Below are 26005 nucleotides of genomic sequence, written 5' to 3'. Positions count from 1 at the left end.
GAATCTTAACCACTGGACCGCCAGGGAAGTCTCGTGTGCAGCAATGGATGTTAACTTATTGTGGTGATCATTTCACAATATATACAAACCTCGAATCATTATGTTGTACACCTGAAACTAATACTGTCATATGTTAATTGTATCTCAATAAAAAATAAATTTTAAAAAGGTAACACACAGGCACAAAAATGGTAGACAGCAGTCACCCCTAGGTGGTAGCACTGCAGGCAGCAGACCCTCCAGGAAGTCTATAAAGGAAGCTTTAGAAGCCATTGAAAGAAAGGCCAGGGACTTTCTCTTGAACTGCAAGCTGCTCTGCACAGCGAGCAGAGTTTTTCCTTAAACTGCATATGTATTTGCAGTGAGTTTTCGGGCGCTGATGGAGATTACGGTAAAGCCCCCCCAAGTCACCCTCTGGTGCCAACCTTACTTTTGTACTTGTTTGGTACATGTAAATGTTTTATAATGAGCATGCATTACTTTTTATATCAGAGAAAGATTAAAGAAAACATTATTTCATAAAAGAAAGACACGTCTGTATGTCGGATGAACGGACACAGTGTCCTGTTCAGGCACACTGTAGGCGGCTGGAGAGGGCCTCGCTGTTCCCTCGCATCCCAGGTCTGCTCTGTCCTTCGAATCTGCAGCCTTCTCTCCTCTGGCTTCTGGCACTTCAGACCAGAACACCACCAGGCAGCTGTGGGGCTCCCTGGCCGGCCAGGGTCCCATCTTGACTGTGGGCCTTGGGGCTCCACGAGACATGTCGCTCTAAGCCATGTCCACACACAAAGACACTTGCGAGGACCATTCAGTGATCCAGGGCCACTCCTCTACCTCTAACGGGGGCCCTGGCTCCAAAGAGCAAGGATCATTTACCGATTGTAGCTGTGGCCAGTAGATGGCAGAGAATGACTGTTCACAGTTGTAAAACAGGTATTTAAAGCTACAGTGACTTTTCTCGTTTCCTGATCATTTCTTTCTATTTTCAGGAGTTTGATTGACTATTCTTATAAGCTCTTACTTATGGCATGAAAAATCAACAAAAACATCTTTTTTCTTTTTTCTCTTTTTTGGCTGCATTGGGTCTTCATTGCTGCATGCAAGATTTCATTGCTGTGGCCTCGCCTATTGGAGAGCACGGGCTCTAGAGCGCACGGGCTTCAGTAGTTGTGGCACGTCGGATCAGTAGTTGTGGCTCGTGGGCTCTAGAGCTCAGACTCAGTAGTTGTGGCTCACGGGCTTAGTTGCTCCACGGCATGCAGGATCTTCCCAGATCAGGGCTCGAACCCGTGTCCCCTGTATTGGCAGGCGGATTCTTAACCACTGCACCACCAGGGAAGTCCAAAACATCTTTTCAAGACTGGATTGTAATCATCTAAAGTCCATGAAGGTGTCAGCCCTCCCTTTGGCTGAAAATCAGATGGAATTAAATAGCATTTTTCCTCTCTTGCCTCCTTCCCCGTCCCTCTTCCCAGTTATTTAGAAATTTTAATTGAGAGTGGGGAGATAATTTTTTTTATATACAGCAGGTTCTTATTAGTCATCCATTTTATACACATCAGTGTATACATGTCAATCCCAATCCCCCAATTCATCCGACCACCACCCCCATCCCCCACTGCTTTTCTCCCTTGGTGTCCATACATTTGTTCTCTACATCTGTGTCTCTCTTTCTGCCCTGCAAACCGGTTCATCTGTACCACTTTTCTAGGTTCCACATCTATTCATTAATATACGATATTTGTTTTTCTCTTTCTGACTTACTTCACTCCATATGACAGTCTCTAGATCCATCCACATCTCTACAAATGACCCAATTTCATTCCTTTTTATGGCTGAGTAATATTCCATTGTATATATGTACCACATCTTCTTTATCCATTTGTCTGTCGATGGGCATTTAGGTTGCTTCCATGACCTGACTATTGTAAATAGCACAGCAGCGAACATTGGAGTGCATGTGTCTTTTTGAATTATGGTTTTCTCTGGGTATATGCCCAGGAGTGGGATTGCTGGGTCATATGGTAATTCTATTTTTAGTTTTTTAAGGAACCTCCATACTGTTCTCCATAGTGGCTGTATCAATTTACATTCCCACCAACAGTGCAAGAGGGTACCCTTTTCTCCATACTCTTTCCAGCACTTGTTGTTTGTAGATTTTCTGATGATGCCCATTCTAACTGCTGTGAGGTGATACCTCATTCTAGTTTTGATTTGCATTTCTCTAATAATTAGTGATGTTGAGCAGCTTTTCATGTGCTTCTTGGCCATCTGTATGTCTTCTTTGGAGAAATGTCTATTTAGGTCTTCTGCCCATTTTTGAATTGGGTTGTTTCTTTTTCTGTTATTGAGCTGCATGAGCTGTTTATATATTTTAGAGATTAATTCTTTGTCCGTTGATTCATTTGTGAATATTTTTTCCCATTCTGAGGGTTGTCTTTTCGTCTTGTTTTTAGTTTCCTTTGCTTTGCAAAAGCTTTTAAGTTTCATTAGGTCCCATTTGTTTATTTTTGTTTTTACTTCCATTACTCTAGGGGGTGGATCAAAAACGATCTTGCTGTCATTTATGTCAAAGAATGTTCTTCCTATGTTTTCCTCTAAGAGTTTTATAGTGTCCGGACTTACATTTAGGTCTCTAATCCATTTTGAGTTTATTTTTGTGTATGGTGATAGGGAGTGTTCTACTTTCATTCTTTTACATATAGCTGTCCAGTTTTCCCAGCACCACTTATTGAAGAGACTGTCTTTTCTCCATTGTATACCCTTGCCTCCTTTGTCATAGATTAGTTGACCACAGGTGCGTGGGTTTATCTCTGGGCTTTCTATCCTGTTCCATTGATCTATATTTCTGTTTTTGTGCCAGTACCATATTGTCTTGATTACTGTAGCTTTGTAGTATAGTCTGAAGTCAGGGAGTCTGATTCCTCCAGCTCCGTTTTTTTTCCCTCAAGACTGCTTTGGCTATTCGGGGTCTTCTGTGCCTCCATACAAATTTTAAGATTTTTTGTTCTAGTTTTGTAAAAAATGCCATTGGTAATTTGATAGGGATTACATTGAATTTGTAGATTGCTTTGGGTAATATAGTCATTTTCACAATATTGATTCTTCCAATCCAAGAACATGCTTTATCTCTCCATCTGTTGGTATCATCTTTAATTTCTTTAAACAGTGTCTTATAGTTTTCTGCATACAGGCCTTTTGTCTCCCTAGGTAGGTTTACTTCTAGGTATTTTATTCTTTTTGCTGCAATGGTGAATGGAAGTGTTTCCTTAATTTCTCTTTCAGATTTTTCATCATTAGTGTATAGGAATGCAAGAGATTTCTGCGCATTAATTTTGTATCCTGCAACTTTACCAAATTCATTGATTAGCTCTAGTAGTTTTCTGGTGGCATCTTTAGGATTCTCTGTGTATAGTATCATGTCATCTGCAAACAGTGACAGTTTTACTTCTTCTTTTCCAATTTGTATTCCTTTTATTTCTTTTTCTTCTCTGATTGCCATGGCTAGGACTTCCAAAACTATGTTGAATAATAGTGCCAAGAGTGGGCATCCTTGTCTTGTTCCTGATCTTAGAGGAAATACTTTCAGTTTTTCACCATTGAGAATGATGTTTGCTGTGGGTTTGTCGTATATGGCCTTTATTATGTTTAGGTAGGTTCCCTCTATGCCCATTTTCTGGAGAGTTTTTATCATAAATGGGTGTTGAATTTTGTTAAAAGCTTTTTCTGCATCTATTGAGATGATCATATGGTTTTTATTCTTCAGTTTGTTAATATGGTGTATCACATTGATTGATTTGCATATATTGAAGAATCCTTGCATCCCTGGGATAAATCCCATTTGATCATGGTGTATGATCCTTTTAATGTGTTGTTCGATTCTGTTTGCTAGTATTTTGTTGAGGATTTTTGCATCTATATTCAGCAGTGATATTGGTCTGTAATTTTCTTTTTTTGTAGGATCTTTGTCTGGTTTTGGTATCAGGGTGATGGTGGCCTCGTAGAATGAGTTTGGGAGTGTTCCTTCCTCTGCAATTTTTTGTAAGAGTTTGAGAAGGATGGGTGTTAGCTCTTCTTTAAATATTTGATAGAATTCACCTGTGAAACCATCTGGTCCTGGACTTTTGTTTGTTGGAAGATTTTTAATCACAGTTTCAATTTCATTACTTGTGATTGGTCTGTTCATATTTTCTATTTCTTCCTGGTTCAGTCTTGGAAGGTTATACCTTTCTAAGAATTTGTCCATTTCTTCCAGGTTGTCCATTTTCTTGGCATAGAGTTGCTTGTAGTAGTCTTTTAGGATGCTTTGTATTTCTGCGGTGTCTGTTGTAACTTCTCCTTTTTCATTTCTAATTTTATTGATTTGAGTCTTCCCCCTTTTTTTCTTGATGAGCCTGGCTAATGGTTTATCAACTTTGTTTATCTTCTCAAAGAACCATCTTTTAGTTTTATTGATCTTTGCTATTGTTTTCTTTGTTTCTATTTCATTTATTTCTGCTGTGATCTTTATGATTTCTTTCCTTCTGCTAACTTTGGGTTTTGTTTGATCTTCTTTCTCTAGTTCCTTTAGGTGTAAGGTTAGATTGTTTATTTGAGATGTTTGTTTTTTCTTGAGGTAGACTTGTATAGCTATAATCTTCCCTCTTAGAACTGCTTTTGCTGCATCCCATAGGTTTTGGATCGTCATGTTTTCATCGTCACTTGTCTCTAGGTATTTTTTTTGATTTCTTCAGTGATCTCTTGGTTATTTAGTAACGTATTCTTTAACCTCCATGTGTTTGTGTTTTTTACGTTTTTTCCCCGTAAGTGATTTCTAATCTCATAGCATTGTGGTCAGAAAAGACGCTTGATATGATTTCAGTTTTCTTAAATTTACTGAGGCTTGATTTGTGACCCAAGATGTGATCTATCCTGGAGAATGTTCCGTGCGCACTTGAGAAGAAAGTGTAATCTGCTATTTTTGGATGGAATGTCCTATAAATATCAATTAAATCTATCTGGCCTATTGTGTCATTTAAAGCTTGTGTTTCCTTGTTAATTTTCTGTTTGGATGATCTGTCCATTGGTGTAAGTGAGGTGTTAAGGTCCCAAGAGTGGGGAGGTAAATTGGTCACTGCAAGCTGAGGAGTTAGATCTTATCTGCAGAGGGGTCATCTGGGAAGGAGCGATGGAGGTGGTGAGGCAGCCGGAGGAGGGGGATGCAGAGACATGAATGGCGAGGAACAGGATGATCTCTGGCCAGAAAATTGGAGAGGAAGTGGAAAGAAAGGAGACCAAAAGGCTGGTTTTCAGTTGAATTGTGCACCTCCCCCCAACAAATTCATATTTTAGAGTCCTAATCCCAGGTACCTATGAATGTGACCTTATTTGGAAATAGGGTCATTGCAGATGTAATTAGGTAAGATGAGGTCACACTGGAGTAGGGTGGGCCTTCCTCCCACATAACGATGTCCTTACAAAAGGGAGAAATTTGGACACAGAGACACACACACAGGGAGAACGCCATGTGAAAATGAAAGTGGAGATCCAGGTGATGCATCGACAAGCCCCGGAAAGCCGAAGATGGCCAGCAGATGACCGGAAGCTGGGGGAGAGCCTGGAATAGATGCTCCCTCACAGCCTCGGCAGGAACCAACCCTGCTGGAGCCTTGATCTCAGACTTCCAGCCTCCAGGACTATGAGACAATTAACCACCCAGTCTGGGGTCCTTTTTTAGGGCAGCCCTAGCAAACTAGGCTCTTTCGAGCAAGGGTCTTGGAGGCAAACGAGATGCTGGCAGAAATGGACAGAATTCCTAATCTCACCCACCCCAACTAGATGACATGATACAAAGGAGTTGCAGCTGAAGGATGGAAACCTTTCTGCTTTACCAATCTGTCCCCCTGCCCCCGACAGCCACACTTCTTGAAAGAGTCCTCTTCACCCTCTGTGCCCACTTTCTCACCTTCACTCACCCCTCCCCGCTTCCTGGCCCCTCCCTCTGACACTGCTCTTACCAAGGTCACCAGCAGCCTCTGTGTCGCCAAAGCCGAAGGTCATTTCTCAGTCCTCACCTTCTCCCACCTCTCAGCAGCATTCCACCCCTTCTCCTGGAATACTCCCTTCCAACTCACCCACCGCTCGGTCTCAGGCTCCATTGCAGGTTCGGCATCCTCCCTGCCCCGCTGATAAATGACAGCACATCCTTACTCTCTAGCCTCGCTCTGCAAACCCCACTCACTCCTCCATCTGCCACCTACGAGCCAGTGAATCCCCAGACTCTCTGAAGCAGTGTTGTTCCCCGCCACCTTCTACTTCTATTTACAGTGGTGTCACAGTCCATTCAGGTCTACATTCTACAGTCAATTTTAGGCAAAAATTGAATATACCCATAAAAATACCCCCAAAGTGAAATAATGTTCCCAGAAAGCATGGCATGCTCATGCGTGTGTACGTACACACACGCGCGTGCACACCCGCACACACACACACACACACACACACACACACACACACACACCCCATGTACAATGGCATCTTTAAATGCACAGCCCATCCTCAGCCCAGGGAAATGGTCCTACCATGACAGGCATGGGAGAACTGAGACCCGCTGAAGAAACAGCAGACCCACCAAACCCACCTCTTCGTCTCACATGCATTCCAGAACACGTTTGCTTGGCCGAAGGGGAGATAGAATCCCTAGAATACTTTCCATTGTCATTTTGTCTCTTCTTTAGCAGCGTGAGCAGAGTTGAATTTAGGTATATGAATGCTTGTAGGAAACTACCTGCTGGATACGTCCACTGGGATGTTCCACAGCCGTCTTAAAATCAATACACCCCAAACCAAACTCATCATACCACATAAACCTCCTCTTCCTATGCCTTCCATGAATGGCAGCACCGTCCCACCCTGGCAATCCTCACGTCCCTTCTCTCCTTAGACAGGCGGGGCGAGGGGTGGCCCAGGGTTGGCTAGTGGTGTGCTTAGCATCAGCCAGTGAGCTAACACAAACAGTCTGGCACAGTCAAGGGGCAGTTACCTATGTGCAATGGTCCTGGTTGAGATTTTTTTTTTAACATCTTTATTGGAGTATAATTGCTTTACAATGATGTGTTAGTTTCTGCTGTATAACAAAGTGAATCAGCTATATGTGTACATATATCCCCATACCTGGTTGAGATTTAGATTTAATCCAACCACAGTCTAGGAGACCCAGAATGCCAAGATGGCCTGCTCTGTGAGGATGGGCACAGGACATACCGTTGAGGGACCGAAGCCAGATGCCCTGCCCACCTACCCAGCTACACAGGCCCATTTAAGATGTCCACGAAGACCCTCGATGACCCTATATTTCATAGGGCACTCTCCTGTGCGACTGATTCGTAATTCACCTCTGGAGAAGTCTTATAGAATTATGTCTCATTTGAGCTCCAGGGTTGGCAAACTACATAGCCCAAGGACCAAATCCATCCCATCATCTGTTTTTGCAAATAAAGTTCTATTGGAACACAGTTATGCTCACTTCTTTACGTGGTGTCTATGGCTGCTTTGTGGCTGCCAACAGAGACCATATGGCCCACAAAGTCTAAAATATGTAAATCTGACCCTTTACAGAAAAAATTTGCTGACCCGTGCTCTAGACTGTGGTGATCTGAGCCCACCACCTCTGGAGGCTGGGGCCCGTTAGCAAAGCACCCACAAACCTGGAGGTTGGCCCTGATGGTAAGTACATATCACATGGCGTTTAACTTGCAGGAATTAACATAAAAGTGCTCAGACCAGAAAGAGAGATGAAAATCACTGTTTTGTGAAGCGATTTCACCCCCTACCACTCAATGAGCACATTGCTCGGATGAGCGTGACATACATGGGAGTCATGAGTCTGCCGTTCCCTCAATCTCAGTGCCCACGTGCTTCCCTCTGCATGAGCATCTCCCTCATGTTGAGCGCGATTCTAGTGTTTAGGCTTTGATCAGCCATGTTGGGACACCATACAGCCGGATCCATACTTCACACCTGAACCAAGACAAATGCTTCTCATGAGAGACTGAGAAATTCTTCCCCTGCCTGAGGAGGTCATTGGCCAGGTGGTCAGGTCAGAGACACGAATGGTGACTGATGCCTTGTGAAACCCAGTGATGGCAAGGAATTCACATTGACGGAGCTGGTCTGCAGCAGGTGGACCCTTTGCCTGAAGAGAAGGTGGCCACCTTGGGCCTCCCACATTCATATCTCTCAGTGCCGACCAGGAAGTGGGACTAAAGCAACTGTCTAGGATAGAGTAGGCTGGTGGCTGACATAAGGTGAAGCCTCCGGAGCATATCTTGATATCGCAGGCAGACCACAGCCCCTCAGCCCCGGAGGTCAGGCAAACTGCTGTTCATTATTTACTGGAAGACAACTGGGATGCTGCACAACTCAATGACCATGACCGTGGTCTCCCCCCACAACCCGCCCCGATCCACAGAACCTCCAGAGAGCCTCACTCTGAGAGACTCACAGCCCATGGAAAAGATGGGACGATTCCTGTTTCATTTTTCAAGTGGACAACTGGAGGACCCAGCGAGGAAGGGAAAGGGAGAGACCTTGAGGCACTTTAGACCCGAGCTGGTGTCTAGATCCTTGCAGAGACTCAATCTCAGACTCTAAGAAGTATTCACCTTAATAAAAACAACGAAACATGGACTAACTCATGTAGCTTTGAGGTGAATATTACTGTTATTCCCATTTTACACATGAGGCACATAAGTTGCATATTTCTCCAAAGTCCTGGGCCCTGGAAAATAGAGACCAGGGCCCCCAGAGGCCACGGCAGAGGCTGATGGCCCAAACCTGCTAGAAAGCAGAGGGTGTGCCATTCCTAGGGGGTAGTTCACCATCTCTAGCCAGATAGCGCTGGGCCCGTGGTTACTTCACCCTCCGCGCCACAGCCTGGGGTGTTCCCAGGCCCCCAGGCAAGTGCCTGGAGACAGAGGGCAAGGGAGGAGCTGCATTTCTGGAGCCGGGCTCCTCAGAAGACGTTTTCAATTCCTCCATACCAGCCTTGCACTCCAGCCCGCGAGGTCATCTGAGGCCCGATGTCTCTCACCTCCTCTGCTTGGGGCCCAGAACCTTGGCTCTAGCCACATACTCACAGGCTCTGGTGTGGAAGAGAGAGTGGGTGGGACGTTTGCTAGTTTCTTTCTGACTGGCTGTGACCCCAGAGAAGGCAGTGGCGTGCTGGAGAGCTGGGCAGCCACCCTCTATGGCAGCCAGGCCCACTGTCCGGCCGGCAGCACGTGCACCGTAGGGAACCCATCTGTGAGACCTGCCTACCCTCCACAGGCAGGTATGGGGAAGGGGATCCTGAAGCACAGCTACCTTGATTTGTAGGGTGGTTTCTATCAGATATGGAAGGCTGGGGATTTAAGGGACTCTCACCCGTTCGACTCGGAGCGTCTTCCTGAGTCCTGCCAGGAACAGAGACCTCAGGGCCTAGTTGTTCAATCCTTCGGATGTCACCTTGGGCCACCTGTCTACCAGCAGCTCCACCAAACAGATGTGTTGTTTAAATCCATGAGAGCTGAGGGGTGGCCACCAGCAGGGGCAGGACCCCTGTGCCCTGCCAGGGGAGAGGTCGGGAGTGTAAAGATCTCCCTGGAAACCCGTCCAAACACCAGTGTCCCATCTCATCTCAGCCTGCACTATGCTGTGTGGCCACTGGGAGGCACCGTCGGCTCACAAGAAACTCTGAGAAGCCAGGCCACCATTCCAGTCCCAGTCTTCTGCGGGTGAGAAAGCCGCTAGGGAAACGTGCGGCCTTCCGGAAATGTTTGGGATTTTCCTCCCTGACAGGAAAGATCTGTCCTGCTCAGCCATGGAGGCCTGGGCTGGGCACCCCATGCCAGCCGTTGTGAAGCGTGGAGCAGAGAGAGGCAAAAAACAGAGGCCTAAAGTGGCCCTGGCTGGACTCCAGGCATCAGCCCGTGGCTGATTAGCCGGACCGAACAAGGGGTGAGACCAAAATGCAGAGCCAAGCAGGTATGGAAGCGAAGGAGCTGCAGACGGGGGGCTGCAGGATGTCTTGGCTCCTGGGGTCAGGGGTTCTCAGGGAGGTTTTAGCAAGGACCCTTGACCTCGACGTGTGTGGTGGTTGGGATGGGGTACGGTTAGAGGACCCGGCACAGAGCAAACGGCCCAAACTGAGACTGGGTGTGATGTTTGATATGTCCCTCTCATTTTCCCTCATCCATGTCGTCCCCAAGTTCTTCCACTTCTATCTCAGAATACTTCTTGAATTTTCCACTTCTATCCAATTCTACTGCCTCCACCCTAGTCCAAGCCTCCATCATCTCTCCTTGATGACTCTGAGATACGGCTTCCAGATAAAATATGTGATGCCCAGTTAAATTTGAATTTCAGATACACGAACAATAATTTGTTGTATATCCCGTACAATATTTGGGATAGAATTATACTAAAAATTGTTCTCTATCTAAAATGTCAATTTCAGCAGGCATCCTGGTTTATTTTTTTTTCTTTTGATTTGTTTTTAAATCTGGCAACCCTCCCAAGAGCTTTACCAGCCTTACAGTCCTACAGCCCATTCTCTACAAAGCAGCCAGAATGAACTCACAGAAATTCACATCTAACCATGTCAGTACCCTGCTCAAAGCCCTTCAAGGATTCCCAATCACCCAGGGATGGGATCCAAGCCATCCACGTGGCACACAAGAACCCCTACACCCTGACCACCAGCCAGCTCTCAGATTCATCTCCCCCTGTGCCCCCAACCCACACTGTGGCCCCAGCGTATGAAACATTCTGTTGTCCCTTACATATGCCCTGTGCCTTCACACACCCATCTCTGTCCAGAAGGCCCTTAAAGAACGCCAAGTCAGTCATCAAACTCAACCACCACCTCTTCTTGCCAAGCTCTTCCTGACATGTCCCCTGCCTCTCCCCAAGCCATACATACCTTTAACAGAGCCCTTATTTAGCTGTATCAAAATGATCTCTCTGTGTGTCTGTCTGTCCTGCTAGACTGCAGCCCTGTAACCAAGGCCCAGCGGTGAGGCCAAGTAAGAACCACAGGACTGGAGATATAGGAAACACAGCCAGTATTTAATTCACGAATCACTCAGTTTACTGCACCCAGTTAGCACGCAACACAGGTTGGTCAGGGTAGGGAAAATAGAAAGGGGAGGTAAGGAAGCACTCCAAGGAGGAGTCCAGGAAGGAGACATCTCTGCACAAGCAACAATCTCTGGTCCAGACATGGGTCTCATGACAAGCATGAGTGGGAGTCACCCTCTGCTCCAACAGGGCCTTGGGTCGCGACCCTCTGAACATCTCCCAGCAGTGTGGAGCTGGTCCTCTATCAGGAAGCCTTCAAGTCCCTCGGCTCAGTGGTCCCTTTGTAAGGAGTCCATCAGTAGGGTGTGACAGTTATGCACCAGGGGGTCTTGTCTCTATCAGTTGCTCCTGTTCCAATGAAGTCTTTTTGTGGACGTTGCCAAACAAACTTCATATCTAAAGTAACACTCTTTGATTTAAGACACTGTAAAACACTAGAAGTCCTATACCAGATGTTTCAAAACCACTAATATAGAAGTTCACATTGGCCACTGTGACTCCATTTAAACTACTTAACATAGCTGAACATAACTTAGATCCTATGCGTTTCACAGAAGATGAGTAGGAATCACATCATAACAAGTCCCCTTCAAGGAGGGGTCCTAGTGTCATTCACCTTTGTACCCCCAGTGTACAGCGTAGAGCTTGGCCCAGAGCGGTACCCTCAATTCATGTGTGAGGCACGAGTGAATGGGTGAATGGCTGTAAGTGATTCTAGATCTCCTGAAACCTAGCCGGCGCTGGCAGTGACTGCAGTGGTAGAGGGGTCCACCAGGGGGCGGAATAACCTCAGTTTTGTTTGGCTTGTTGAGGGAGTGGCTCAGAAAGCGGCCTCCCTGGCATTCGGCTCCCTTCTCCAGTTCCAAGTTTTTGTTGGTGCCTTGTTTTGTTTTTAAATCATGGAAACACAGAACAGGAAGGGACCCTGAGAGAACATACAGACCAGCCCTCTGCTTTCAGTTAAAAAACTCTTTCTATTTCCATTTAATAATACCTGCTTTCAGGTAGTTAAAAACATTCTTCGGTTTCTTACAGATCAATCATAGAGAAGTTAGGAGACCTACTCAAGTTCCACAGCAAGTGAATGGCGCAAGGAGGCCCGGAGTCCCCAGCTTAGCCGACAGGATCCCATTGCCTTGTCCTGCTGCCCTGCGAGGGAGGCTCCGCCATCATCTTACACCTGAGGACACGCCCAGAGAGGTTGTCATCTAGCTGGGTCACTCAGTGGGAGTGCTGGGACTTGGACACAGGTCTCCAGCCTTCCTTTCCAGCGTTCTTACCTCTGTCGCAGTCACAAAACTTTGCTTGGCTCTTTTGGGGTGGGTCGGGGTTGGGGGGATGCTCTTTCCCGGCAACTTAGCTGCAGGCATCATCCAGACTCCCCCTGGGGAAAGTCTGTTCTGGGCCTGCCCATCTGAGTCAGGATCGGTTGCTGTGCCAGCCCCAGACCCTGTTCTCCCTCCCTCCAGCTGCTGGCTCAGCCTCACCCCAGAGGGCCCACGAGGAGACCAGGGCCGCGAGAGCTCTTTGAAGAAAGCTCAGACGGGTGGCAGGTTTTCGGGGTCGGTGTTTTGCACCGTGTAACTGGTTCATTGTGGAGTCTCAGCTCAGTTGGGTGCAGAGCTCCTGAGGTGGGAGAAGCCCTTCGGCCATTAATTCTTCCAGCCGACTCCCCCACGCCCACATTTTCACCCACACTTTCCCACACCTGCCGCCCGCACTGACCACAAGGTCTTTGCTCCAAGGAGAAGGGCTAATTATTAACCAGTTAAAAGAAGCTGTCCCTACCCTCAACGAGCTTGCAGGGATTGGGGAGCAATTCGAAACAGACGATAACGGAGACTGAGCTCTGGGGGGTCAAGACAGAGTGGTGGTTATCGTAGGGGTCTTGGAATCTGATAGGCCTGGAATCTGATAGGCTTTGCTGTGCGACTTTCTTTGTTGGCTTTTTTTTTTTTTTTTTTTTTTTGGCCGTGCAACACTTGCAGGATCTTAATTCCCTGACCAGGGATTGAAACTGCACCCTCGGTAGTGGCAGTAAAAGCGCAGAGTCCTAACCACTGGACAGCCTGCTGTGTGACTTTGGATAAGTCACTTTCCCTCTCTGAACTTGTTTCCTCAGATTTAAAGTAGGGGTGATCACACCTCCCTCAGGATCCAGAGGGTCAGATGAGATGGCATACAGGAAGTATGAGCTTGTGGAGGGCTTGGTACATAGTGGTATACGATAAATGTTGGTTCTTAGGAGATCAGCAGACATTACAAAGGGAAGGGGGAGTAAGGGAAGGCTTCTTAGGGGAGATTAGGGTTGAGCTTGGCTTTAAAAGAGGAGAAGAATTTGGACGGTCAGATGGAAGAAGATGCTTGTAGGTAAGTCTTGCCAAGCATTTGAATGAATGAATAAAAGCAAAGCCCCAAGGTTCACTTCCATCCTCTCTCATGGATGGTTTAGAGAGAGGGTCATGCAGGTGACCTGGCCCAAGAGGGGCATACCAGTGAGAAGTCACAGGGGAAGTCACAGGGGCACAGTCATGGTCCTGATGAAAATTCAAACCTCCCCATTGGTAGAGGAGGTGTAACCCTGGGCCAAGCTGTGTGGTCTGCCTGTAATTTGTGACCCCGGGTCTGAGACACTGGGCCTGTCCCTCCAGCCCTCCCCTGAGAAATCGATCCCTAAGAAAGTACCTCCTGGTTGTCAGTGGATAAATGAGTGACCCCTTCCAGGAAACTGGTCTGCATTTCAATGGGGGCTGTTTGGAGACAATGCCTTATCTCCCAGGGTTTCCCAACTTTTTAGCAGCCGGAGCTCTTGTTTTCTCACTTGAGGCCTCAGTGGGATTCCTTGAGCAGTTTACATCTTCACTGTTGGCTGAATCCCAGGACCCAGAAAGCAGAGTTCGCATCTGTCTGAATATCCAGGGCTCACTGGGTCCACACAAAGTCATGGGGGGCAAGCTGGGCCAGAGGGAGAAGCGCTAGTGGAGCTCCTCTGCTTCTGCTCTTGTTTGGACAAACATGGTACGTACCGTGTCCTTTTCTCTGCATTGCTCTGCATTGCTCTCTGTGCATTGCTCAAGGTAGGCTAGGTTTGCTGAAGTTACACAGAAACCCTGAAATCTCAGTGGTTTAATACAGGAAAGGCTTATTTCTTGTTCACACAAAGTCTGATGAGGATTAGACAACAGGTAGCTGGGCTGTCTGGAACATGTGGCCTCCAAGATCTCCACAGCACGGGGAGAGAGATGGGGAAGCACGTGTCTTAGTCATCTGAGGCTGCCATGACAAACTACCACAGACTGGGTGGCTGAAACAACAGAAATTTATTTCTCACGGTTCTGGAGGCTGAGAAGGTCAAGATCAAGGTGCCAACCGATTTGGTTCCTGGTGAAAGCTCTCTCCCTGGTTTGCTGATGGCCGCCTTCTCACTGCGAGCTCTCTGGTGTCTCCTCTTAGAAGGGTACCAATCCTATCAGATCAGGGTCCCACGCTCATGACTTCATTTCATTCATTTAATTAATCCTTCCTTAACCCTAGTTCAGCCACGCTGAGAGTCAGGGCCTTGAAATATGAATTGAGAGGGCGCGGGCACCACTCAGTCACAGCACATGACAGCTCTTAAGCACCTCAGCCCCCAAAATGATGCACGTCACTCTCCCTTGGTCAGAATTTGTTACGTGGCCCAAACAACTGCAGGGGAGGCTGGGAAATGTATGGGAGCAAGTGGATATCTGCTGAGCGTGATCTTTGCCACACACGGTCTTCTGGGCCGAGCCTGCTGAAGAAGAAACGTCTTGAGGGTCAGAACAACAGCGCTGAGATATAAGGTAGGAAACACACACTCCTTAGACTGTCTTCCAGGCAGGTTCAAGGAGCCAAGACCTGGAACCTGATTCTGAATAGGATTCTTGGGATTGGGGGTGGGAGGGTAGGAACCTTGTCCCTGTGGTTGGGATATTTTGAGGTTTACTATGTCTCCTGCCCAGGATGTGGACACCAATGTTTCCTCACAGATATGTCAATAGGGACTCAGGAAATTCAGATGAATTAGGCAGAGACCACACTTTGGATTCATTTATTTTTTAATTGACATATTGCATATTTCTCTCCCCGAAGCTGTTTCTTAGTTTCTGATAACTCATTTTCCACTACATATCAATAGCAAGAGAGCTAACAAAGGGCTGCTAAAGAGGGCTCTTCAGGAACCTGCTTTAACCACTAGATATTTGAGCAATATGTTCTGACAGCTTGTTTGAGGGGAAGGTCTCGGTCATGGCTTCCCTCACGGAGGCTTACAGGGCCCACGCCTGCCTCTCCAGCCTCATCCCTCTGCCTAACGACCCAGGCACACTGGCCACCATTCTGTTCCAAGAGACCCCAAACCCTTGGCTGCTCTGGGACATGTGTTTGCTGTTCCCTCTGCCTGGAATGTTCTTTTTCCAGATCTTTGCAGTCTGCTTCCTTTTCATCTTTCAAGCCTAAGTTCAAATGCCACCACCGCATAGAGGTCTGACCACTCATATAAAGCCATGAGGTCTCCCCTGCTCCCCCGGTCACCATATAGACAGATGCTCTTCATCATCAGCCCGTTTATTTCTTCGGTAACAATGATCACAATCTGTGCCTACCTGTTTGATTACTTCCTTCTGAATGGCTTGCAAGTGATTTCTCAGGGCTCGATCTACTGGACTGAGTTTCCCCAGGAAAGCAGAGACTGCGGTGTCTCTATCCTTTGTGTCCCCTATGGGAGGGAAGGGCACTGCTGACTCATGTATAAGAATATCTGAGCCCTAACATAGTGTGAGAGTTCCCAAAGCCCTGGGTGAAAGTCACACATGAGATTCAAGGGAGCACCTACCGTGTATGTTTAGTGCTTACTGTGTTCTAGAGCTGTAGGCAGTCCTGACCCCTGCCTGCCTTCATAGAGCTTGTGGTTCCTACGGAAGACACAACATCATCATCAACATTATACAAATAATAAGTGACATTTATATTGTGCTTATTACGCACCATGCTTTGTTCCAAGCACCTTACATCTATTCATTCATTTTAAGCCCTACAGTGACCCTATGAGGGAGGCACTATTATCATTCTCATTTTTACAAACAAGAATACTGAGGCTCAGAGAGGTCAAGTAAGTTGCTTGAGGCTGCCCAGCCAGTGAGTATGAAATGAGCCATTATTAGTTACTAGCCAGGGAATTCCCCTGTTTCTGTTGTGGTCATTGTTGACCTAGGTTGCTTAGGAAGTGCTGCATCAGCTCCTACTGCAGTTTAGGTCCTGTGTGCTGGTAGTTGTGGTAAACACCAATTCCGGAGGAGACCTGTGTGCGCCCAGAGCGCTCCTGAATTTTCTCATTGATTTTGTATGTGAATGAATAGCTTTGAACCTCAGTGAGGCCCTTCCTTATATGTGTAACTGATTCACTTTGTTACAAAGCAGAAACTAACACACCATTGTAAAGCAATTATACTCCAATAAAGATGTAAAAAAAAAAAAAAAAAGAGTGCCGATTGCAGTAACTGATCTTGGCTGCTGGGGATTGCAACATTTGCACTAAAGTGATGTTCCCAAAGCCTGGAGTGTGTGTGTGTGCGTGTGTGCCCGTGTGTGTGTGTGTACACGTGTGTGCGTTGGAAAGGGGGATGTGTCTCAGACCCTCACACCTAATCAATCCACGTGTTGTGCTTCAAGCACAGGACTGCTGAGGTCGAAGCGGTGATTGCAGCTTCTTTCCTTCATTCCACAGTGTAATATGGGGTGATGAGCCTGACCCTAACATCAGACAGACTTGACCTTAAATACTAGTCCAACTGTGTGCTCGTGTTATGACCTCAGACAAGTCGCTTGTAACCCCTCCGAGCGCGCATTTTCTCATTTGTAAAATGGGGCGAAAAAACAGCGCTTTCCTCATCGCATTGTCCAGGTTAAATGAGATAAGCCTTGTGAGGCACAGTGCCAGGTACATAGCAGGTGTTCCAGAAATGGCAGCTCTTCTTACCGTTCATTGGCAAGGCCTTGCTGGGCGCGTGCAGTATGCCGGGCTGTGTGCTGAGTGGGGGACAGGATGAGGAGGGATTCAGAGATTAGTCCTACAAGGGCCAACCTGGCTCTATTCCTCACCCGGCCCCAGATCCAGCCAGGAGACCTTGCACTTGGACTCGCACAGAGTCCAGGCCAGAGAGAGTCACCGGATCAGTGCACCACCCACACCCGCATCGCCCACCCTCCCACCGTTGCTGGAGCTGCAGCTGGGGCGCGGGGAGCTGCTCCCTCGTGGAGGTGGAGCCGGCACATGTTTCCAGCTGTGCATGGGACAGGGTGGGGCGCCAGCACGGGGTCCATGTAACTAGGTCACCGTTTCTCTGTTCCTCTCCTCAGCCTCTTGGGCACAGGCAACATGCTATCACTTTCTACCTTTTCTTGGGACATGGCTTCCTCTCCTTGTCCGAGACTTCCTGTTATCTGTTGTGCCCTTTTCTTTTTGCCACCTGCCCATCCCCAATCTCCCACTCCCCAACCCCCATGCTTAGCCACCACTAGGCTCAGTGGTCAGTGGATCCTTCTTGTCGCTGGGGAGGCTCATGGGATCATATCAATATGTGTAACCAGGCACCAGAGCGTGGCCCGTTGTTGGGTGCTGTTGGCAAGAGGAAAGGAGGGGAAGGGAGAGGAAAGGAGGGGAGGGGAGGGAAAAGGAGGGCAAGGGGGAAGCGAGAAAAAAGTAGAGGACTTGGTCTCCATCCTGGCTGATGATGGAGTGTGTCACCTCACATGGGAGGACGGGAGGAAACCCAACGGGCATTCTGTCCGTAGCCCCGTGTGAAACTTTGCAGCCTGTACTTTATGCCATGGAAGAAGTGGGGAGAGCACGGGGGGCTTTCGCACAGGGAGTGGGGCTAGGGCTGGACCTTGAAGGAGACAAGGGATTGGGATGGGGCGGGTGGGCTCAATGCAGGCCTGGTTGGGATGCAGTTGTCTATCTGAGGGCTGGTAGGAGGCACCAGCTGGGTGGTGAAGAATGAAGGAGGTGTGGGTCAGGCACAGGCCAGGGATAGAGCAGCCAGGTGGGGGCCAGAGGTGGGGACAGCAGAAAGGCGCAGAGGGACCTTTGGCCAGATGGCTGCAGAGGCCATGGGGGTCGCCCTTTCTCTCCACCCCTCATTCTGTTCTCTTTGTAGCCTTTATCTTCTGCCTGCCCCCCTACTCTCTCTCACTCCTCTGGGTCTCATCCTCGTCCTTTTCTTCTCAGTTATTTCATCTGCCAAATAAAGCTATTCACGCTGGAGGTCGGAGACCCGTGGTGTCACCTCTGCTGCTTTCCATTCTGCCCGTTCTGAAATCTGATTCAATAAGCGCTGCTGCCTTAGGGCTGCAGTTGCTCCCCGGGCTGGATGTGGGGCACAAGCACCCAGACCTTGGGTTCCCCGCTCCTGCTTCCTTGCTGCGGGCTGTGGAACAAGCCTGTTTCACTTCTCACCCAGGCTGGAGACGGGCGAGGATGCCAAGTCTAGAAATTGCTTTTCTTCCAGAGTCAAATGGCTTCCTCTCAGCAACAGTCCCTTTAATATGAGAGGGAAGCCAGTAAAGGAGATCTTTGATGTTGTTGAACTGAGAAATACATCAGGTGGGAGCGAGCCGGAAATGCCGGAGTGAAGGGCTCTGTGGTCGCTGCATTGGCGGGAGCGCTGCCTGGACTTTGCTTTTTGATGGTAAATGTCTCCCAACATAAACACAAGCAGAGCAGGGGAAAAACAACCTTCAGTCCCCAAACAAACAAAACAGGAACGGGATCTGCCTCGCATGAGCAACGGCTCTTGCTGCGGTGATGCAGCTCAAGGGGCCTTCACTGTGGAATTTCCTTCCTTGAGCATGACGGATTTTCCATTCTTGTCCCCGAATGAACACCCGCCTTAGGGCTTAGTGGATGGCAGGGGCCCTCTGCAAGGCCCCCCGAGAAATGGACAGCACTGTGTCACCTGAGCATGGCTTCAGAGGGGTGTGCCTCCTCTCTTGAGTCGGATCTAAGATGAGTGCTACTGCATCCCTCAAAGCGCCATGAGACCCATTGCCCTCAGATGCCTGACCACTTAGCTTGAAACCACCTTCGTTTTCTGTCCCATCTTGGACTTCTCCCTTCATGCCCCAAACACTCCAGTCATAACAGACTCATCTCTTTTTTCCAGGAGAGGGCCATCTTTTCTTGCATCCCTGACTGTCTGCTTATTCTGTTTCTTGGACCACTCTGCCCCCACCCCACTTCTGCCCATCCAAGAGACATTATGGCCTAGTATTGACGAGCATGGACTCTGTTTACGTTTGATTCTGGGCTCCATTGCTTACCATCTGTGTGGCCTCTGTGCCTCCATTTTCACCTCCATTAAATGGGGTCAATAATGGCTCTTATTCCTAGGATTGTGATTAGCCCTAAATGAGTTACTCTTTGTAGAACACATAGAAGAGTGTTTGGTATATCATAAGCACTATACAAAGGGTTAGGAATCAATATGCAAATCCTACTCCCTTTCAAAGTTCAGCTCAAATGCCACCTCCTCCATGAAGTCTTCCTGATCCACCCGAGTGGAAATACTCTCTCCCTCCTCTAACTTCCCATAGCCTTTTAGCCGGATCTGTCCTGGGGAACTACTTGGTATCACAGGTCCCCGTTACCTGAGGGCTGGGACCCCTCCTGTAATTTCCACAGGGCCTTACACCCAGGATGTGCTCAATGGGTCCTTGGTGAATGATTGAATAAAGTTGAGAAGGGGTGATAATGGGACCCAGGGGGAGATCACAGCTGCTCCTCAGCCCTGTCCAGCGTCCCCATGGGAAGGTGAAGGATCCGTCACCAGGGAGTTGTGTGTTCGATGGTTGGGGCCGGCTCACGTGGATCCACCGCTACTCCTTGATCAGGCGCTCCTGGTGAGCAGTGGTGAGGCTGGGGCGCGGTGGACGGCAGACACAGTGGAGGGATACTCCCAGCAGCCTCCACCATGCTGGGCCCTGACAGTAGTGCTGAGGCACCCTGGACCACATCTGGGCTGCTTTACGTGCCCTCTAATCCTGGGACTCTCAGTCTACAGTACAGCCAGATTGATCAGGATCTCAGAGCCAAGTCCCACACATTTTCTTCCCCCCAAAATGCAACCCACTGCTCCCTTTCCTGCATGATTGACCCAGTTCCTGCTGACCTTGGGCTCCAGATGCTACCCACTCTCCCTCCCTCTTTTCCCTCCTGGCCAGCAATTATGGACACATTTACACCTCCTTGACTCAGGTCCATCATCCATTGGGGCTGGACTTGGGCCCTACCAGGGAGCTGAGCTGTTTTCTTGGTGGCCTCAAGCACCCTCATATACCTTTAACTACTCTACTCGGACTTTTGTTCATTGCCTGTGCCACCTCTTGCTGAAATTACTTCTCTGTGGCCTTCAAGCAACCATGGCTTTTCTGTACACTTCACAGCACCTAGCATGGTGGGAGTGAAGGTTGGCCTTGCACGTAGTACAGGCTTCCTTAATCCGTTTTTGCTTCAAATGCTGAATTAAGGGGTGGGAGGAGGGAAATAAAGCTCCAGTCACTCTGATCATATTCTTCTTAACTTTTAAAATTCTGACCATACTAGTGGGTCCCTGAGTTATCAGGTCCTTGAGATCTGAATGACGTTGCTTTGAGTCCTCCCACCCCCGCCCCTGTGCCATGACCCAGGCAAGTCAAGAGCCCGGTCCAAGATATTTGTGAATTTCTTGGGGTGGAGGAATAGGGAAGATTTATATTCTCATGGTCTCGTGTGCCGCCCAGGTTCCTGGAGCTTTGGGCATCATCTGTGCTTTCACCATATTGACCAAGAGAGGAAACGTAGACCCTTCCCACCAAGAAAATGAGAGTAAAATTTACTGAAGGTCTTTGGCTGATGGAATCCTGGGGAAGGAGTCACATTACACACAGCTCCCTGCCTCCTCTGTCCCTCTTCCTCTCTGCTCCGTACTCTTTCCCTCCAGGATTTCTAAGGTTGCTCCAAATTCTGAAGCCTTTGGTACCCATTAAGGGTGTGAATGAAGGTCAGGGAGTGTATCACCTTCTACCCGCAAGAACTTATCAAGTCTTTACCAACATAGGTAGTTCTTGCCCTGTGGATTCTTGGCATTAAGTAATAAAATTTGCTGCACCTCATTACACGATCAAGCTTCTTTCCCTCTCTAGGCCTCAGTCTCATGATCTGTGAAATGGCATACAATCACTAGGTCAGCCCTGTCCAACAGAAGTATAGTGCAAGACCTATATGTAATTTTAAAATTTCAAATAGCCACATTAAAAAAAATAAACAGGTGAAATTAGTTCTTGTTTATCTTCTCAGGTAACAATGGGGGAGCTACTAAAGAATTTTTTAACAGCATTACTGAGGTATAATTGACATATAATAAACTGCACATATTTAAGGTGTAGGGTTTAAGATTTGACATATGTGTACACCTGTGAAACCATCAAGTGTCCTCGTGCCCCTTTGTAATTATATATGTTTAATAGTATATTTATTTAACTCAATTTACCCAAAATAGTCCTTTTTACATGTATTCAATATGAAAAATTTTAATAAGGTATCTGACTTTTTTTTTTAATACAAAGTTTTCAAATTCCAGTGTGGTTTTTTTCTCTTTTTTTTTAAATTGAAGTATAGTTGATTTAGAATGTTGTCTTAGTTTCAGGTGTACAGGAAAGTGATGCGATTTTATATATATATATATATATATATATATATATATATAAAATGTTCTTTTTCAGATTCTTTTTTTTTCGGTACGCGGGCCTCTCACTGTTGTGGCCTCTCCCGTTGCGGAGCACAGGCTCCGGACGCGCAGGCTCAGCAGCCATGGCTCACGGGCCCAGCCGCTCCGCGGCATGTGGGATCTTCCCGGACCGGAGCACGAACCCATGTCCCCTACATCGGCAGGCGCACTCTCAACCACTGCGCCACCAGGGAAGCCCCTTTTTCAGATTCTTTTCCATTATAGGTTATTACAAGATATTGAGTAGAGTTCCCTGTGCTATATAGTAGGTCCTTGTTGTTTATCTATTTTATGTATAGTAGTGTGTATCTGTTAATCCCAAACTCCTAATTTATCCCTCCCCACCAAATTCCAGTGTGTTTTACACTGATGAGGCGTCTTGTTTCGCACCAGCTACATTTCAAGTGTTCCATAGTGACATGTGCCTGCTGGTGACTGTTTTGGACAGCAGAGATCTATGTGATCTCTCTGCACCCTTTCCTCTCTCTCATTGAAGGGCTCCCTGTGTCTGTATCTCTTCCAGGCAGCTCCTGACGCACACCCTCATGTTTGGTCCTCAGGTTCTACAGCACTCTGTGCCTGGATGGACCATTTAGTTGGCCATCTCTGAATGGGCTCCAGGTTTGTGGCGCTTGCCTGGGAGGTGGCGAGCAGGCTGTTTCGCAGTGCTCTTTTTTTCTTTTCTCACTCTTTTTTTATTTCCAGTGTTCAACATGGCTTGAACCAAGCTGTCGCTGCCGTGTGCACAGCCCGAGCGCTGGTGCCCTGCTGCAGCCCGCCATCTGGACTCATGGTCACCCCCACCCTGGCTGAGACATCCAGAGGAGGGCCACTCATCGAACCCACTCTTACGCAATAAAATTCCAGAGCAAGGCTCTGGATGGGGCCATTTCCGTGAATAACGGAGTTAAGGCAGGTCAGCTGTGAGGTGTGACTAATAATAAAGCACCAAAGTTTGCAGATGAGTATCCTTTTTATGATAAACGAGATTGGATTCAGGATTATCCTTTTTAAAATAAGAATGGAGTCAGAGTTACTCCTAGAACAAGGTCACTTTCACACTGGCGGGCCTTTATAAATTTATTTATTTATTTGTTTATTTTTGGCTGCGTTGGGCCTTCTTTGCTGTGCGCGGGCTTTCTCTAGTTGTGGTGAGCAGGGGCTACTCTTCGTTGAGGTGCGCGGGCTTCTCATTGTGGTGGCTTCTCTTGTTGCGGAGCACAGGCTCTAGGCGTGCGGGCTTCAGTAGTTGTGGCGCGTGGGCTCAGTAGTTGTGGCTCGCGGGCTCTAGAGTGCAGGCTCAGTAGTTGTGGCGCATGGGCTTAGCTGCTCCGCGGCATGTGGGATCTTCCTGGACCAGGGCTCGAGCCCATGTCCCCTGCATTGGCAGGCGGATTCTTAACCACTGTGCCACCAGGGAAGTCCCAGGCCTTCTTAAATGGGAGAGAAAGGGTGGGGTTATAACTTCTGTGCTGGGAATCGCGCATGACCCCTAGCCTGTCTTCCCGCGCTTGAGCCACCACTGAGGATCATGGACAGGTGTGGCCATGATCACTACATATTTCTGTGTGTCGGGGGGTTGTTATCACAACTCAAGTATGTCGATGGGAGCATGCTTAGAGTGAGTTGCGGTGCAAAAAAGATTGAGAAGTCCTGGAACCGGGAACCCAGGTGGGATAGGCTGTCCAGAGTGAGACGCTTGCATCTGCCTGCGACCTAGCGCTGTTCACTGAGGCACTGACATGAGGTGAAGACGGGGAGGCCAGCAATGCCCAGGGCAAGCACGAGAGGCCCCAAAGCCCTCAGAAGCAGCCCCTCTTTTGGCAAAGGCAGCATAAGCCTGCGGTCAGGCGTGGAAAGAGCTAGACAATCACCTCAAACCAGCCCAATTTTCCTTTAGGTCTACGGGGCGCCCTGCTGTGGGTTGAGGGAGCTGCGTGCTCTCCTCAGGGACAGCTCCCAACCTCTAGGACGGCCATCTGGGGCCAGAGGGAAGCTGCATCTTTGCTTTTGCAGCTGCAGCGGCAGTGAAGAAAGCAGGAGGGCATCCTGTGGCGGGAAATGCCTATCGGTGTCATCCCCAGCTGCTTCCGGCTTCCTCCTTCACGGATTCCGAGGCTCCTCCGTATCCCCAGGTTCTGGCTGGCAGCTGCGCATCCCCCTCGAGGCCCACGTCACAGGGCCGCCTAGGGGCTGTCGGCTCCCCATTGTTCTCGGGGCTTCTCCGGCATTCCTTTGGCTCAGGAGAGGAAATGCCTGAAGCTTCCCCTGCACCTCCTCAGAGATGCTTGACCAAATAGTCACTACCATTCTCGGCCCCTCAAAGGACACTGCGGGGAGGGTCTGGCCAGGCTGGCCGCACCACAAGTACACCTGCTGGAGGCCAAGGACGAATCTGAGGCGCTAACTAGGTCTCTGCTTCTTGGGCTGACCCTAAAGGCCTCTCTCTCCCTCAGCACACAATCACCCCACAGTTACCACACACAGCCACGGCCCTGATTCCCAGTCCTACCATTTCCACACAGTTCTGCACACACTCTTGTACACACGGCCCTGCCCAACCCATTCCTCCCAGGAAGCCGTCTGGTGTGGCAGGGCCAGAAGCTACTCTTGCTGTGGATGTGACTCAAGGCCCTTTCGGAAGCCTTCCCGGACGATAGGCACACCTTCCTGGGTGCAAGCTACCCCAAAGCCCACCTACCGTGTGCCAGGCTCATAGACACTGGGAATACGGTACAGAACACACCAGACCGAAGCCCTGACCCTTTTAGAGTTTACGTTCTAGTGGGAGGAGGGGGAGAACAACAAACAAGTAAAATGGATAATATGACGCGTGGTGCTAAGTGCTATTGCATAAAGAAGAAAAGAAGAAAGAGGAATAGTGACTAGTAGAGGGTTTGCAATTGTTGTTTTGTTTGTTTGTTTGTTTTGTTTTGTTTGCGGTGTGTGGGCCTCTCACTGTTGTGGCCTCTCCCGTTGCGGAGCACAGGCTCCGGACGCGCAGGCTCAGCGGCCATGGCTCACGGGCCCAGCCGCTCCGCGGCATGTAGGATCTTCCCGGACCGGGGCACGAACCCGTGTCCCCTGCATCGGCAGGCGGACTCTCAACCACTGCGCCACCAGGGAAGCCCGTGGGTTTGCAATTTTAAATACAGTGAGTAGGTAAGGTTGACCAAGAAGATGACATTTGAGCAAATACTGAAGGATGTGAAGGAGTAGAACACGCTGATATCCAGAAGAACATGCTGGGACAAGGGAGGAGTGAGTGCAAAGGCCCTGTGGCAGGAATATGCCTGGAGTAAAAAGAAGCCAGTGTATTTGGAGTGGAGGGCTGGAAGGAGGAGCAGTAGGAGGTGAGGCTGGAGACTTAATGGAGGCCAGATCCTGAGGGCCTTATTTGCCATTGTAATGAGGTAGATGAGAGCTACTGGAGGGTTCTGAGCAGAGGCCTGGCATAATCTGATGTAGACTGTAAAAGGATTATTCCAGCTGCTGTGTTGAGAACAGAATGTAGGGGGACCAGGGCAGAGGCAGGGAGACCAGTTAGGAGCCTCTCGAAATAAGCCAGGTGAAAGGCGATGGTGTGGCCGCAGTGATAACAGTGGGTGCGACGTGGCAGAATCTAGATTTATCCTGAAGGTAGAGTCGACAGGATTTGCCACTGGATAAGACGGGAGGGGTGGGAGGTGAAAGAAAGAAAAGAATCAAGGATGACTCAAAAAATTTCCACCTGACCCACTTTGGAGTTGCCATGTACTGCACGGGGAGCAGGTTTGGGGGTTGAGGGAGAATCAGGCACTTGGCTGTGGCCATATTCGGTTTGAGAAGCCTATTAGACGTCCAAATGGGGAGGGCGTGTAGGCAGTTGGGTACATGAATCTGGAGCTCAGGAGAGGAACCTATGCCTTTCCCGTGCACATTTTTTATGTTTTTATGATGCATTGTGTGTATAAACAACTTCTAGGATTGCTTTATGAGTGTTCAAACTTTATATAAATGACACCATGTACCTATTTGAGATTTACCATGTTGAAACATACAGTTCTTTCAATTTAACTCTATAATATTTCATTGTACAGTTATGCCCCAACTTATGGACCCATTCCCCTATTCATGGACTTAGG

Source organism: Aethalodelphis obliquidens, unplaced genomic scaffold, assembly GCF_003676395.1.
Source record: "Aethalodelphis obliquidens isolate GAN/ISIS:26980383/991018 unplaced genomic scaffold, ASM367639v1 scaffold77, whole genome shotgun sequence".
In the NCBI taxonomy this organism is placed as follows: Eukaryota; Metazoa; Chordata; class Mammalia; order Artiodactyla; family Delphinidae; genus Aethalodelphis; species Aethalodelphis obliquidens.
The sequence above is the reverse complement of the archived record's forward strand: the minus strand, read 5'-3'. Positions refer to the sequence as shown.